Source organism: Monodelphis domestica, chromosome 4, assembly GCF_027887165.1.
Source record: "Monodelphis domestica isolate mMonDom1 chromosome 4, mMonDom1.pri, whole genome shotgun sequence".
NCBI lineage: Eukaryota > Metazoa > Chordata > Mammalia > Didelphimorphia > Didelphidae > Monodelphis > Monodelphis domestica.
This window is the reverse complement of record NC_077230.1, coordinates 209,996,684-210,009,383: the sequence shown is the minus strand read 5'-3', so window position 1 is coordinate 210,009,383 and position 12,700 is coordinate 209,996,684.

Here is a 12,700-nt window from a genome sequence, read left to right as displayed (position 1 = left end):
GACATGCTGGTAAAAGAAAGACTGGAAGAAATATGTGAAATTCATCCATCCATCCGTCTATCCATTCATCCATTTATTCAGGTGTTCATCAAACTTTAAGTACCTTCCTGGACCAAAGCACTGGGCGACAGATAGATACAAGCTAATTCATAAATTGATTATCACTCATTTTAAGTCAGGGAGAATGGGAAGCAGAGCAAAAAATGTGAGAAAGAAGAAACAACTTTACAAATGAAACAGCAGAACCTCTCTATTTTTGAGCAACTAAAGAAAGAAGGTGAAACCCAGACTTGAACAGAGAAAAGCCATATGCCATTACTATGTTTCTTAAAATTTTTTATTTTTATTGTTTATATTTTTACTTCCTTTCTAAGAACAACTTACTCCTCAAAACATTCTTTAAAATGGGTTAAAAAAAAACTTTTGGTTTCCTAGTCTTCAAATTTTAGCAACTCTATTTCTAGAAGATCCAATAATAAAATCTCCCTGTATTTGAGCAGAATGTTTCATCAAGGCGCCTCCAAAATTTCATTTTCTGGCTGGGAAATCTAGGGCACTTAGAGGTTAAATGACTTGCCTACAGTTACCCGAAGTCAGCAGCTGAGCCAGTAGAAGAAGTCACAGCTGCAGAACTCCCACCCCCCACATTTCTACATCATATTAAATCTTTGCACTAGATACAGTTGGTTTGGGAGTTGCAAAGAATCATATAATTGTGTCACATACTATAAAATGTGAGAGATAGGGAAAGTATTTACTACAAGGCCGCATTTTTTGACCCAGATGCTATTGCCAAAGGAGTTTATTGTTTCAAGGCAAGGGTTGTTTATTCATCACAATAAGCTAATCTTAGATGCTAAGACCTCTGGGTCTAAAAGCAGGCATAGTTAGGATGTCTGACCTTGACTAACAAGCTGAAATATGTGTGCCATGCATCATAAGAGAAAAATGCACAGGTATGTTGGTCTCAGCATTGTACATGCTCCCAAAACACTCAAGGCCTGACTGGGAAGCAGAGAGTTCTGCCAACTCTGAACCATCAGTGGAAACCCCACCCAAGGAAATATTCTCACATATGTTGAACAGGCAGAACAAACAGAAAGGGCCAATTTCTGTCATCCAGTGTGTATTTCCAAAGGGAAGATTAAGCCAATGGGGACTGACCTCTCAGACCTTTCCCAGGAAAATGTTCTAATGTCACAGAAAGAGCCTGCATCTGCGAGGCTGATGGGATCATCCCCCACACCCCCAGAGACCCTGAAAAGGGATAGTGTGTAAGCATTTCAGTCCTTAGCTTCATACCAAACAGCTATCAGGACTAAGCTTGCCAATTACAAATATGCCTCAACTTAAAAAGAGCTTTTTCTTTTGCTCTTCATATGCCAGATTTCAGCAGTTTGGAAATGAAAAGGAAATAAAGTTAAAAACCTTTCATTTATCTCTCTCATAGCATGCTCTTCCTGCTTACTAAATCTCAGGAAGAAAGTGACAGTATTTTGAAATTAAAAAAAGACTTTGAGAAAACTATAAATGAGGACAGCTAGGAGGCTCAGTGGATAGAAAGTCAGACTTAGAGATAGAAGGTCCTGAGTTCAGATCTGGTTTTGGATATTTCCTAGCTGTGTGATCCTGGGCAAGTCACTTTATTCCAATTGCCTAAATCCTTATTGCTCATTTGCCTTGGAACTGATATTTAACAAGAAAGAAAGAAAGAAAGAAAGAAAGAAAGAAAGAAAGAAAGAAAGAAAGAAAGAAAGAAAGAAAGAAAGAAAGAAAGAAAGAAAGAAAGAAAGAAAGAAAGAAAGAAAGAAAGAAAGAAAGAAAGAAAGAAAGAAAGAAAGAAAGAAAGAAAGAAAGAAAGAAAGAAAGAAAGAAAGAAAGAAAGAAAGAAAGAAAGAAAGAAAGAAAGAAAGAAAGAAAGAAAGAAAGAAAGAAAGAAAGAAAGAAAGAAAGAAAGAAAGAAAGAAAGAAAGAAAGAAAGAAAGAAAGAAAGAAAGAAATTGTAACTGGAAATCTGAGGAATACAGTAGGATAAGACCTGGACTAGGTATAAAGAAAATGAGTTTCTGGCACCAATTCTGCCACTGACTCTGCATCCTAGGGCAATCTTTTCATCATGCTATGCCTTTTTATCCCTATCTGTTCCATGAGGGGGTTGGAATTGATGAGACCTCTAAGATCTCTCTCTCCATTCTATGACTTGTGCATAGCAAGGACTCAATAAATGCTCGACCAACCTATCTATCAGCTATCTGTGATCCATCTTTTCTTTAATCCAGCCTTAGTACTGAGTTTTGAGAATACAAAGAATGAATCTTTTCCTCTCCTCAAGTTGCTTACATTCTAATGCAAGTGACAACAAAGACATATGTAAGCAAATGCAGAATGAGTATATAGAGAATAAATGCAAAGAAAGGCAAAATAGATTCACAGGGATCTGATAGCTGAGTGGCTCAGTAGACGGAGCACCAGGTCTAAAGACAGGAGGTCCTAGATTCAAATTTAGTCTCAGACACTTAGCTGTGTGACCCTGGGCAAGTCACATAACCCCAATTGTCTAGCCCATACTGTTCTTCTGCCTTGGAAGCAATACTTGGTGTCAATTCTAAAATAGGTTTCAAAAGAGAAAGATCATAAAAGGCTTTGTGCAGAAAAAAAAGAAGATGGCATTTAAGCTAAAACTGGAAGAACATTCGTAATATGTTGAAAGTATTGTTATAAAAGTTTCTTTAAAACACTAATGCCTAGGAATCATAGGTTGAATGTTGTGTACTGACTTTTAAAAAATCCACTAGCATAAGTTCTAATTATAGTGGTTTTTAAAGTTTGCCTTGACCTAGGTCCTTCCTGTGGAGGAAAAGTCTACAGGACAAAAGGAATGAGAACAGCCAGATAAGATCCTATCTGATGTTAGTGTTCATGATTCACTTGATTTGGCCACTTGGTTTCTTATACTCGGTGCACTGGCATATGGACATATTAGGCTCAACAATTAGCATTGGTATGCTCTGAGATGAATTAAATTCTATAGCTTTGTTTGAAAATAGAATTTCTAGTTGTTGTTTTCTTTTGTTTTTTTTTAAGGGGGGGGGGGCTGATTTTTATATTTGTGGTTTGTAACATGTGAGCATTCTCCCTTAGCCCCAGAAGGAAAAATGATAAAAGACAGTGTCTAAACACTGTCTCTTCTCCAAGGTGAACATTGGTTCTTCAGAAGAGATATGGGAAGAGAAAGAACAGCCTGCTATGCATACAGTGTCAAAGCACAAGATTTGGTTTACTGGAGGATGGCTTGAGACAACAGAATGATGGGTTCTTGGATAAGCACAGAGCATATCTCACAAGAACTGTGGGAAGAATTTGTTTGGCTGGAGACCAGCCAACCTTCTCAAGAGAGCTTTATACTGAAAATTGAGAGGGAGCAAGAAAAATGCTCAGATAAAACTTTAAAACTAGATAATGCAGGGAACAAGAAGTATGGCCCAGAAAAAAAAAATAACAAGAGCAGAGGTGCCCAGTAATTCACAGGAGAAAATAATAAGGAATAGAGTAGGAAACAATGTTCAGGCCCAAGATTTCTATATACCAAGGCACAGGATATAAGAAGTAAAGTGAACTTGAGATGTTAACACAAGAAGGTAAATACAATCTCAAAGGTATCATCAAGATTTGATTGGATAGGACTCATGGCTGGAACATAGCAATGAAGAGTATATCTTGTTTAAAAGAAATAGATCTGATGAAAGGGGCAAAGCACATAGCACTGTAGGTCAAAAAGATATGTGCACAGAAATCCCCAAACCTGAGGATGGAAGTATAGTTCGGTGCAGCCTTGCATTAAGTTGCACACTCATGTCCTTGCAAAAGGATCGAAGCCAACTGACTCACAAAACTGCAGAATTCACAGCTGTTCAGAGGATCAGCTGAATCCATCCATTTCATACACCAGCTTTCTGTTCTGATGTCACTTGCCTAAGTCTCCATGACTTACCCACCCTGTTTCTGTCCATCCCCAGCAATTCAAACTCCTATTGCCCCTCTCTGGTTTGTTCGTATCATTCCTGCTCACTCTGATCACAGTTTGGGGAATAGGGAAGTTCCTCAATCATGAGACCATAGATGGGATTCAGCCTCTATTACTTAGAGGTACAATCAAACAGTCAACTATATTTGCCTTTTGTTTTAGAATTTCCTAACCACTAGATGCTCCATTGGACCCTAGTGTAATTCAGGACCTCCAGTAAATTTATCACTTTTTACACCACAGGCCAGGAAGAAAATGTCTCTGTACAGCCCTTGGCCACTTCTGTGATAGCAGAAATAACTTAGAGCTAATATCTCTAGACTGGCCTCCTCACTTACAACCCTTCCCTACTAAGTCATTTTCTCATTCTTGTTTACAGTCATTCCTGGGAAGCTTTTTCTGATCCTGTATGATTCCATATTTTGGCAATTGAAGTAGCTAACATTTAATTCTTCTGACTATCTTCGACTGTACCAGAGAGCTCTCCATGCACCTGTATGCCTCCAACTCTGTCCTTCTGGACAAATACTGTAAATACCATGGTGGCTTTTTCCCAACTGAAGTGGATATTCAATATCAACCACTATATTCACAATCAGTTGATTAATCTAGGTTTGGGGCCCCTATACTTTGAGGCTACACTCTATCCTCCTCAGGCCTGAGACCCCAAACCCCAGACAATATAGAAGGTTAGCACATAAAGAATAACAGTAGCAGATGAACCCATTAATAATTCACAAGAGAAAATATTAGAGAAGACTGGAATTAATATTTAGATATATAATGTCTATATCCCAAAAGACCGGGTATAGGAAACCAGATAAACTTGAAAGGGGACTCATGAACACAAATATCAAAGAGGACTCCATCTGGCTGCCCTTTCCCCCCTTTGTTCTGCCTCCCCTCCTTTTTTTTCAGAACACCAGTATGGTTGGTTACAAAGGAAAATGACAATTACGTATACAGAGTGCCAGGCCTAGAGTCAGGAAGAACTGAGTTCAAATATGGCCTTAGGCACTTACTGGCTATGTAACTGTGGGAATGTCATTTAGCTTCTGTCTGCCTCAGTTTCTATAATTATAAAATGGAAATAACAATAGCATCTACTTCCCAGGATTGTTGTTATGATTAAATGGGATAATATTTCTAAGGCATTTAGCATAATGCTTGACTCATCATAGGATTAATAAATGCTTCCCTTCCTCCTTCCTTTTTATTCTCTTTCCTTTTCTTCCTTTTTTTCCTGCCTACTCTGCAGTTTTGCTTTGATTATCAGGCATTTGACACCATCACCATCAGAGATTGTTTTATACTCTTCCTTATTCCCAACCTACTGAACCAAACAAGGTGATTGTAGAATATACATCTAAATACACATCAATAAGGATGATGAATGAAAGAAGGCCTTCCAAGTCCACTTTGGACGGTATGATCCATAATCCTCCTGCTGTGTTCTAACATTTCATAAATTTTGTCTCCTAATAATCGTAGGATCACAGTAGGGTGATCTATTAGGAGAAAAAACATCTTAATCTACTCTTAAGATCTCGAGCATCATATCCAATTAATCAACCAAGTCCTGGCCTTTTTTTGGCAAATATTTCTTCTATATGTTAGAAAAGCATCAGTTTGTCAGAGAGGGAAAAGAAAATTCTCAAGCATCTGACAGGCCACTGGGAGTCCAGCTGGGTCCCTAGAAAGTAGATGGCACTTTGGTTTTTTAGGGGAGTGGGGAGCCTCTCAAGAGTATGAAAAGTCTGGAGAGATTTCTGGGGTTTAATATGAGAAGTTCCTCACTAAGTACTCACCCCCAACAATCTTATTTGCAAATGTACCAAAGACCCCAAAACAGAAACCAGGTATCTCTAAACAACTATTCCCAGAATCAAAGAAGTTTCATTCTTTTTGGAATTCTTTGACATCCTTCCTTTCTATGTCAATGTGCTGTGGAAACTCATGCCTCCTAGGAAGCAAATGAAACTTGCCTAAAAGATAGATCAACTAACCAATTTTAATGATCCTACTCAAGAAAAAGTCTGGGGCAAAATAAAACTATATCGTTTTTTGGAAAACAGCTGGAAGATAATCACTAACATCTATAAAGACTTTGTTGACTTTCTAACCTTCAAACTCCCTATCTACGAAATCATGAAACTAAGGCTCACTCCTGTTGGAAGATAGAAGCACCCATGCCCATAATTTGCTGTTAGAAGAGGTCTTTGTGTCCTATGGATCCTCATTAACTTTTTCTAAAGCAGAGAATCACCTATTGCTATGCTTTTCCTCCCTACATAGCCATAAAGAGAACATGGGATGGTGTGGCAGTTGAGTCTAATCTTGACCCTGGGGTTCCACTCACCAAGTACTCAGATCTTTGCTGATATTATATAGTGGCATCAATGTCCCTCCTCCTTTCCTTTTCCAGGGAGTTCAGTACTTGGCTCAGTATTTTTTTTCTCTATCCCAATGCAATTCCAATTGGAAACTTCAACATATTTATTGATATGCCCTCAAATGCTTATACCCTCTGACATCCCAATTTACCAGCTTCCTTAGTTCTAATGAGCAATATTTGTATTCCACATGAATCATATAAAGGAGTGATCATGCCCTAAAACTCACCATCTCTCAAAATTGTGCCACCTCAATCTGGCTTTCCCTTATGTCTAGAATAAAACAGAATAAATTTTCATCTCGCCTTCACCTCTTATAATTCCTTGTTTCTTTCAAAATCAAAAACAAATACCAACTTCTACATAAAATCTTCCCTGATCTCTCTAGCTTCTCGTGATATGTTTCAAAAATTATGTTTTATTTAAAATACAATTTATTTTGTACATAAATATTATTTTGTTATTGTTGTTCAGTCACTTCAGGTGTGCCCAACTCTTCAGGTCCCCACTTGAGGTTTTCTTTGCAAAGAAACTGGAGTGATTTGCCATTTTCTTCTCCAGCTCATTTTATAGATGAGGAAATTGAAGCAAATAAGGTTAAATGACTTGCCCAGAGTCACACAGCTAGTAACTGTCTAAATCCAGATTTGAACTAAAGTCTTCCTGACTCCAGGGCCAACACTCTTATCTCGTGTGCCATCTAACTGTCTCATACGTACATGTTGCTGCCTCAAGGCAGGAATTGCTTCATTTTGTCTTTGTGTTCCTAGTCTGGCACAGTTTCTGACCAATGATAAGTGTTTAATAAATACTAATTGATTAGTTTATTTTACCTTTTGAACATCGTCTCCTAGCCTTCTATCTTTCTGTCTTATCCATTCATTCTATGCCTATTCTTCCCCTTCACTGAGATCTTCAATTTTTATCCTTTTGCTATTCTTCCAATCTTCCAATCTGGGTTTTTTTTTTAACTTCATTTTTATTATTTCACCGTCTTAACCCAGTCAGTTCAGCTACTCGCTGTCCTCTGACCTTGAATCCCTGGCACCCTAGCACCATTCATTCCCCTCTAGTTCTCATCCCTAAGTCACCCTCGCCATCTGCCTTATTAGCTCTTATTCTTATGCTGCTAAACACTGGCAGAGGAAGTTATGCCAACTGTGCCAACTGGGTAGACTACAAATTCATGTTATCTAATCTCATCTGGGCCTTCACAGCCATACAGCAATCCTTTTGTTCTTCCCTGACTGACTCTATTATGTTTCCCCAGCAGCTGTTCCAAGCCTCATCCTCTCTCTTCAAGTTCTATGCCACTCCCCACAGTCCTATCTCTCAGCAGATGATCTCACCTCCTACTAACAAGAAAATAGAATCCATTTCTTATGAGTTCCTTCATATCCTTACTCCACTCCTCAAAACCTCATTCTATCTTCACCTCTTCTCTCCTTTGCTCTAGTCACTGAAGATAAGGTGTGTGTGTTTTTTCCCTCAAGGTTAATTTTTCTACTTGTACTCTTGATCCCCTCAAGGTTAATTTTTCTACTTGTACTCTTGATCCTATCATCTTCCCTGCAAGTTTGACTCATCAATCATTCACTCTCTTGCTTCTTACATCACACATCCCTGTCTTCACCTTCCAATGTGCCCATGTCTCTCTCACCTTCATTTTTTTAAATTTGCTTTTTCCACTCAGTCTAGGTATATTCTTGTATCTCTTCTTCCTTTCACTACCAAATTCCTAGAAAGAATGATTTGCACTCAGTCTATTTCCTCACTACTGTACAGGTAGAAGATTTGTAGCTCAGGTGTGGCAAATTTTCCACCTGCACACTACCCATTCATCTCTCTAGATGACTATCTGATCCTAGCATTTTACTAATGTTTCTCTCTAATAGGCCCTCAAAACTACTAAATCAATTGATATTTTTCTTTTGATGGTTTTTCCACCTAGACCTTCGGAGCAGTTTTAACATTTCTGACCACTTCCCTCTCCCCCCTTTACTTTTCCTGAGCCACTCTTTCCTCCCTTGACTTCCATAACACAATTTTTTCTTAGTTCTTCTCCCACCTGTATGCCCATTACTTCTTAATCTTCTTTGCTGAATCATTTTCTATCTCCTATTGGATAGATTTAGGAGAGGAACATGTTTTAGATATATTGAGTTTGAAATGCTAACAGGACATTTAGGTGTGAATGTCTCATAGTTGGTGAAACAGGACAGGATTTCTAGGGAAACATAAGTTTGGATATTTAGAGATTTGAGATTCATCTGCAAAGAGATGATATTTGAACCTAGTGGGATCACCAAGGGTAGATAAAGAAAACCAGTAGAAACAATTAACTTGAAATAAAGACATTTATTATGATGGCACTGTAAAAGTAGTAGCTACAAAATATTCCTCCAATACCCAGGAGTGCATTTCCCATAAAGAGCCAATAGAATAGTGGATAGAAATTTAGAGAATATAATTCATGAAGCACACATATAAGGACAAAATAACACATTAGTATATATTATTACTGGAATAATTTAGCTAGACTCCCTATACCTATTCCTCCCCATAGCTTAACTCCCAGCTACCAAGGCTAATTCTTTCTTCGACTCATAGATGACTCTCTTCTCTACTGCCAGGAGTCACACTACTTGGAACTGCCTTAATTGACTAGACATGTGCCTCTTGTTGGATGCAGAGTCCCCTACTGAATGATTAACTATAGTATAAAATTCCATGACCAGTGATGAAGTGGAAAAGGGGGAAATAGCAGCCACTCCCCATCCCCCAAAATAAAAGGAAAGACAAAGAGTGAGCCCCTTTCAAAAGGAAGATTCTTCCTCTGTAGCTAGAATGCCACTGGTCTCTTCTAGACACTTCCTTTAGATCTCCTCTAGAATTCCATTGGTCTATTTCTTGGGGCTGTTTTCTATCTTGAGAGTTTTCAATCTGTCTTTTTACAACCCAACAAACATTTATTCCTACATTTTGTCATCTTTGCTAACCTAATAGGCTTTAAGTAAAGCCTCAGAGTTATTCTTATCTAAGTTTTTATTTCTTATTTGTGTTTTGAAGGAAAATTCCATGTCATTGTTAGTACTTTACAATTCTTTTGAGAATTGGCCACTCATATCCTTTGACTATTCATTCAAAAAAATTTTTTGATTTTATATATTTGTGTTCTATCATCTAATTCTCATTTTGTAATCTCTATACATGGAAATATATAGTTACATGAAAACACATGAAAAAAATCTGTGGAAAGCTAACTTTTTAAAAGCTACAAGCATACACTTAATCTTTGACCTATCTAATAAATTGACAACCTATCTGATAAACAAATCCTAATTTAGATCCATCAAATAAAAAGTCTTCCCAAATTGTAAAGAGTATCTTAGAGTATTTATGAATTTGCACTTTACTTAGCACATTATTTCTGTGGCTTATCTCTTTTGTAATTTCATCTTTTTGGGTTAGAGGGAGGGTAGGCAGTTGGAGGTAAAGAAATTGATTTATTATTATTGTACTTCCAATCAACTTCTACATATATATATAATATATAAACATACATGTATCATGCACACACACATGCACTATTTGAATATTTGCAAATCCTTCACTTAATTTACTAATAATTTTATCCTACATAGATAATTTAAAAATAGATTTATTAGACTATTAAATGCATTCCATTTAGGTACAATGCTCAGTGCTTGGATACAAGTAGAAGCAAACAGAATCATCCACATCTTCAAGGAGCTTACATTCTAATAAGGGAAAAGAACAAATAAAGATAAGGTGGAAAGTTCTAGATAAATGAGATGTGTTGGAACATTAAAAGAGTAAAGATAATAAGTTGATTTGGGAGTTAGAAATGGTGGTAGAGAAAGCATGGGGCAAAACTGTTACTCTGAATTTAATTCTGACCAATAAGAAAGAACTCTCCGATAAAGTTGAAGTGACAGGGACATAGGAGAAAATGATCTTGAAACTTTGAAACTTTTATAGTATTCAAAGAAATATATTGAAGATGATCAGATAGATTTTAGGAAATCAAATTTCAAAAAAGTTTAGAGAATTTCAAGTATGATTCTTTAGCCAGAAACATTAAATGGGACATGGCTCTCAAGTGATGGGAGACTCTCAAAAACCACAAAATTGCAGATGAGTTGGAGAAATTAAAAGGAGAGGCATATCAAGAAACTCGATTGGATAAATATGGAATGTTTCAATTCTTGAACATATGAATGAACTTTAAATGGTCATATAGAAGAGAGGATTAGAAGGGTACATATATGGCTAGTGAAAAATACAGAAGACTTGCAGAGAATTCTAAGACTAGTATAAAGCTAAAGCCCACAATAAGACAACTCCTGTGAAAAGGGGGGAAAAAAACTTTCTCAGATTGATTGGGAATAATAAGAAAAACAAAGACAGGAAAGTCTTCCAGCTTTACAAATGGGTGTAATGTTGACAGATGACAGTGAAAAATCAGAGCTAGTCAATTTCTGTTTTACTACTGTCTTCTGTGTCAGAAAGAATGATTTTCAGATGGGAAAGGATAACACAAATAGGGTTAAGAGGCAATTGGTTGCCCAAGATAACATGAAGAGAGAGCAAGAGAACATCAAGCTATCTGAGATAAGTTCAGCTCTTCAAGTGACTGTATCTCAGAGTTATGAATTTCTAGATGTCTTCACTAAACCATTTCCAGAAATATCTTATGCATATTAGAGAATTGGAGAAGTACTGGAAGACTGGAAATGGGTAAATGGCCCAATTTTAAAAAAAAGGAAAAAATGGATTTCAGAAACAATTAGTGAACTTGATGTTGACCCCTGACAATAATTCTTGACTGGAATATCAAACATATGAACTGTATTCACTTAGAACAGAAAGCTATGGTCACTAGGTGTGAGCATGAATCCATTATGAGAAAGTAATACTAAACTGACTTTATTTCCTTTTGTGATCTGATGTAGTTACTAGGACAGCAGATGGGGGGAAAATTTTAGTCATAAGATGATAAAACAGCATTTTCATTCATTGATCAAATATTAAATGCCTAGTATATGCAATATGGTAGATACTGAGGAAGATGAAAAAATATATTGTAATACAGGATCTGCCTGGCCTCTTAGTATGAATGGTGCTTAAGGTTTTGTCTTTGTTTTAATTTTACTTTCATCAAAGAGAATAATTTGCCTATCATCAAAGCTTCTTTCCAGTAAAATAGTCTCCTTAAGAACATTTTCATTTTTGTATCTCCAACATTTAACTCATTATCAAGCACATGGAAGGTGTTTAATAAAATACTTCTTGAATTGAACTGAAATGAATTGAATGGAATTTCCAAGTCATCAGAAAAAAAAAATGTTTTTCTAGGATTGGACAAGTACATTTTCTACTATTGGAAAACATATGAAGAAGGAACAAAGATGGAAAATACATTCAGAGTTTGCAAGGACCTTAGAACACATCTAGTCCTTTCTCCTTATTTTATATATGAGGACACTGAAACTCAAAGAAGTTGATATTTTCTCTTCAAAATATGAGGTCTGGTGAAGAGAAACATACATAAGAAGTGGAAAAACTGAAGTAACTATGATACTTCTGGGAAGCAGGGACTAGTTATCCTTTCTTAGTCCTTTCACCAGTGACATTTTATAAGACACTAATCTAGAGAAAGGGCCTAGAAATTGGACTTAGACGACTTCACCCCCATTTCTGTCCTAACCATCCATTTGATTTCCCGAGAGCTGGCTTTATGTGGAGGCCAAATAGGTAACTGCCTGTGTGGATTGATTTGAGAGAATGTGAAAAAGACACTAAAACCTCCAAAAAAAACCTCTCCCACTCGCCTGCCACCCATTAGCACTTTCATTTGGTATTAATTCCTTTGGGACTTCAAGGCTACAAAATATTTAAGAGTTCTCTACTAGGTTGCAAATTCCTATAAGAGAGAGCGAAGTCTAATTTAAGTGAAGAAACACTGATTTAATCTAAACTCCTCTTTTCACAGATGAGGAAAGTGATATGTCAATAATGTTGCCAGAATCATATTGAATAGTATTAATAGCAAACATAAGTATCAAAGAGTTTTAGAAGTATTTAAAAGTAGAGACAATTGTTTGGGAGAAATAAGTCTCAGGGTTTAGTTGCAAGAATTCCTAGGTGACATAATGGCTAGAGGAATAGACTTGGAATCAGGAAGGCTTGAGCTTGAATTTTGACTCAGATGTTTACAAATATCTTGGTCAAGTCATTTAGCATTTCACTGCCCCGGTTT